Raw genomic sequence first — 5429 nt, 5'->3', positions numbered from 1 at the left:
TCTGGTTAGCAGTCAAGTGCTTTAGCCACTATGCTACCAGAGCTCCCTCTTTTAGGATTATGCTATGCCAATTGACCTTGATATCCCCCAAGACTATGATCCTGAGCCCGCAGGCCCAGGGACTCATTCCCTCAAGGTGTTTGGCCAAGGTTAAGAAGTTTTCATACTTTTGCCCTCTGTATGCTCTGCTATATTCATGGATATATTTGAAGCATATGTAAATACAGAAGTAGAAATATCCTAGGTCATACCTATATATAATTGTGGATGTAGTTCCTTTCATCTTCTTACAGCTGTTCAGCTTGAGTGTCCATCTATATATCCACTCACAGATTATTATTGTTACTATTATTGCAGGAGTGTATCTGTAATAGTATTTATCTCTGTTTAAGTGTTCTTCTGTTTATGCATTTTTATTCAACATTCTATTCAGTTAATTCATTTTAACTGCTAGAAAGTATCCAGTTGTAAAATTAAACAATAGTTTGTTCAGTTCTCCTAGTGATTAGAAATGAAGGGAAGTACAATTTATCACTATTACTAACAGTTATACACACCAGTCATCTGTCAGTTTGTCACATTGTGATGACTTAGGTGTTTCTGTGAAGTCGGAAGCTATGCCAAGAGTGTTTCAAGTATCAGCCGGGTCACCTATGGTGGACAAGTTTCAGAGGAGCTACCGGACTAAGACAGACTGGGAAGAAGGATGGGACCATCCACTTGTAAAAAAAAAAAAGGCCACTGAAAACTTTATGAATAGCAGTGAAACACTGTCTAATATTAGGACCAGGAAGTGTTTTGTTCTGTTGTACAGGGGGTAGATATGTCAGAGCTGACTTGAAGGAACCTAACAATAGCAACAACAACAATGATACAATAAACGTATTTGCACATACTCCCTCATATACCTGTGCAAAAATTCCTCTACCATATCTAGAAATGGAAAGACTGGTCCCATTTCTACATGTTCCTGAATTGTTCTCCAAAGTAACTATATCAATTTACATTCCCATATGCTGTTACTGGAGTTCCCATTGCCCCACATCTATCCAAACAGTTGAAATTATAAGACTGTATGTTTTTAATCAAAGGCGTGTCATATTGCATCACATTGTTTTAATTAGAGTTTTTTTCTGATGATTTGTGAGGTTGTACAAGATTTTGTGTTAGATATTGGCTTCTGTTCTTAAAAAAAAAACTGTCTTTTCAGATCCTTTTCCATTATACATTTTTTTCTAGTTGATTTGTAAGCATAATTTATATGTACATATACAAATTGACATATGCAGACATAGTAAGTTATTGTCACATATATTCACTGTCAGTATTTTTCCTAGTATGCAGCTTTTCTTTTTCTTTTGCTTAATATGTATTTTTTCATATGAAGTTTTGATGTAAGCACTTGTTACAGTTGTGTTTTGTGGATATTGTTTAAGAAATTCCTGGAAATCTTAGTATAATAATACTTTCCTATATTTTCTTCTTAATATTTCTAAGTTTAGCTTTTAGCATTTAGGACCCCTTCCATCTGAAATTGATTTTGGTGTATGTTGTTACTTAGGGATCTATATTAATTTATTTTCCCTGTAAATGGCTATTTTTCAAATAATACTTGCTGTATGTCTGCCTCCCACTTGTTTTTATACCTCTTTTGTCATGCTTCAATTTTTATATATGAGTGAGTATAAGTTGGCTTTTCCACTCTGTTCCATTAGTCTAATATGTCTGTGTTGCTCAGCATTACAGTGTTTTAATAAATCTTGACAAATATTAGAGCAAGTCCTCATTCCATCTCCTTCTCTGTTTCTTTTCTTCTGCTTTGCCATTTACTCTTCCAAAAGAGTCACAGGTCAATTTCTTTGAAATATTCTGTTACAATTTTGTTTATAAATGTAGTAAAAGAATGGTTGAAATTAACATTTTCCATGTAATCAGTTTTATGTCCAACAATATTATCTTATAGCTTTTCTCTAAATGTTCTTATGACCTACCACATCTTTTGTTAGATTTATCCTTCAGTACATTTTCACTTTTTTGTCATTTTGATGGTATCATTTCTTGTTACTTTTCAGAATTATTATTGCTGAAGTATAAGATTATTAAAAAAAAAAAAAAGTAGGCATTTTGAAGGTCAGTGTTGTATCTAGCAATGTTGTTGTTGGACCCCCTCATTAATTCTAACAGATAGTTGGTAGACTCTCTTATTTTGTGCAAATAATAAAGTTTTACCAGTAAGTTTTAAGGTATTTGCTCTGCTCTGTCATTAAATCCTTTTTATCAGTTTAAGGAAATGCTCTTCTTATTTTGCTATGTAATATTTTATCTGTTTGTTTGTTTTGCTTTTTAACAACCATGAGTTTTTTTTCTGTTATTCAGGCTTTTTCTCCCCTGCATATACTGAGATGTTCATAATTTTATTACCCTTTAATCACTTGATGAGGTAAATAACATCAGATTTTTATTTTAATATCAAGCCATCCATCCTTGCATTGCTGGTATGAACCATAGTATAACTCATTAGAATATGTTATTTTTATTTTCAGATAGTACTGGATATAGTTCTCTATGTTTTTAGTAAGTTTACATTTATGTTCATTAGTTACACATTCAATCATGTTATTTTCTTTCATTGCTGTCACCTAGTTTTAATCAAAGTTATCCCAGCCTTATAAAATAAGTTTAACATATTTCCTACTTTTTTTTTAAGGCAAGTATTACATATTCCTCTTAACCTATCTACGTCTCGTACGTATAAAGTTGGTCAGGGAAAGAGGAAGAGGAAATTATTGTCTATTATTTGAGTATCTATAATATATAGATTTCTGTTTATTCTTTTTCTTTGAATTTTTTCTTGTCATAGTATTGCTTTTTGAGATTGTTCATTTCATTTAAAACCAAAAAAAAAAAAAAAAATCACTGCTGTCCAGTCGATTTCCATTCACAGCAACCCCTTCTTGGATTTCTGAGGGAATATCACTATGGAAGTAGATTGCCCAACTTTCCTTCTGAGGAGTGGCTGGTGGATTTGAACAGCCAGCCTTCTGCTTAGCGATCAAATGCTTTAGGCATTATGCCGCCAGAGCTCCTTTCTGTAGCTATAGAAGAGGAAATAGAAACAGAGGCAGAGGTTGAATGGATATATTCAAATTTGTCAGTATGGTATTTTAGTCGGTTACATATTGACGTTTTAATCTCCTTGACCTTTCATTGTATCATAGACAAAAATCTTCATTAGGATTGCACTTTTCAATTTTCTTAATTATGCTAAATTTTTCATTATATCTTTTGACATAATGATATTAGGAACATGCATGCTTACGATTGCTATGCATTCTTAGAATTATTCTTTTTTATAACTATGTGCTACTCTTGTCTTGTCATTTGATACACTTTTCCTTAGAGTCTATGTTGTATGACATTACTATTATTATAAAGCATTCTTTTTATTATTATTATTATTTGTCTTTCATTTTGAATCTCTTTCATTTTAAATTTTTCTGTGTCACATTATGTTCATGTATCTTCAGAAGTAGCATAATAGAACAAAAATTTTCTTACTTTCTATTTTATTAATAAGGAAGCTTAATATTGCATCAGTTTCATTTTAAATATTTTACTTATATTTGTTAGGGCTATTGATATATTTGATCGGATTTCTACCATACTTAACATTTCCTGTTTATAATATTTACTTTTTATATTTCATATGTAATATATTCTTTGATACAATATTTTTCATTGTCCTCTCAATTTTTGTTTGATTATTAGGATTTTCTTTGTTTTTCTTTCTTCTGATTTGGAAGCTGAGTATTATTTTTTCTGTTCTCTCAAATATATATATATATATATATGCATGTATACATATTTATATACTCATAGATATCACAATCCTTTTTTAATCATCTGAATTATTCATTGGTTCCTCCTGCAGATAGTATTATGTTTTAATTACAGATTGAAAACAACTTCTCAAAACTTCCTGTTATTTATTGTCTAGAATTTTAGTCTTTTGAAGACACAAAAAAGTTATTATTCTAGTTTTACATTTAATAGTCAAATAATTTTCCAAAATATTTTATTTATGTCAATATGTACCATTTTTCTTGGATTCTACTTCATCCCTTGCTAAAGATCATCCCGTACTTGAGATTTCCTTGAATACTTGTTGGAAGTTAACACTGCCTTTTCATTAGAGAAACACTCACTGTTCAATTATGCTAGGTATAAAATTCCAGATCGATGAGTTTTTAACCCACCGTTTCAACTATATTCTGGTAGTGTAGTGCCTAAGGCACTTGACTGCTAACCAGAAGGCTGGCGGTTCAAACCCACCAGCCACTCCTCGGAAGGAAGATGGGGCAATCTACTTCCATAGTGATACTGCCTTGGAAACTCAAGGAGGGGTCGCTAATGAGTTGGGTCCGACTCGACGGCAAATAACAACAAACAACAAAATTCAACAATATTACCCACATTGTGTTGTAACACAGGCAGATGGAAAACCTGCTCTCAATCCAACTGTCTCTTTGTTTGTAATATATCTTTCTCCTCGTGTTTTGTAATTTTGATATTGTGCATTTTTACTATTATCTATGTAGGCGGAAATTCTTTTTTTTTTTGTATATTCTATCAGGACCAATCCCTAGAAAAAAACATCATGTTTGATAAAGTAGAGGGTCAGTTAAAATGAGGGAAACCCTCCATAAAATAGATTAAAGCAATAACCACAACAATGGATTCAAACACATCGAAGGTCATGAAGATGGAGCAGGACCAGGCAACTTTCTCTTCTGACACACACAAGGTTGTCATAAGTCAGAGATGATGCTACAGCATTTAACAACAGCAACATCATTCATTATTTTGCATAAACTTTTCATTTTTAAGGAGTTCTGGTGACATAGTGGATAAGGCTTCTAACCAGGTTAATGGTTCAAACTCACCAGTCACTCTCTGGATAGAAGATGAGGCAATATACTTCCCTAAAAATGTATAGCCTCAAATCCTGCTCTGGGAAGTAGTGACAAGGATCTAAAAAGCTTGCAAGAGGCCATCTAGATGCAATGATGGGTCTCTCCTTGTCCATAGCAAGTAAGAATGAAGAAAACCAAAGACGCATGGAAACCATTTGTCCAAGCAACTCGTACACCATGTGATCTTCAGCCTATACCACTATAACACCAGAAGAGTTAGATGGTGCCTGGCTACCACTGTCAACCACTTGGAGCGGGATTATGTAGGAGATTCTAGATAGAATGGAAGAACAATGTGGAAAAAAACTCAAAATCATTTAAAAAAAAAAAAAAAAAAAGGACCAGGTTTGCCTGATGGAACCCCTGAGACTATGGCCCCTAGCTGCCCCTCAGGTCTGGAATTGAACCCACTCCTGTGGCTTCCAGCCAAACAAAAGACAGGCATATGAGCCAAAC

Source organism: Orycteropus afer, unplaced genomic scaffold (genome assembly GCF_000298275.1).
Source record: "Orycteropus afer afer isolate SDZICR_OR568_19922 unplaced genomic scaffold, OryAfe1.0 scaffold00161, whole genome shotgun sequence".
Classification (NCBI taxonomy): Eukaryota; Metazoa; Chordata; class Mammalia; order Tubulidentata; family Orycteropodidae; genus Orycteropus; species Orycteropus afer.
Note: the sequence above shows the minus strand (reverse complement) of the source record.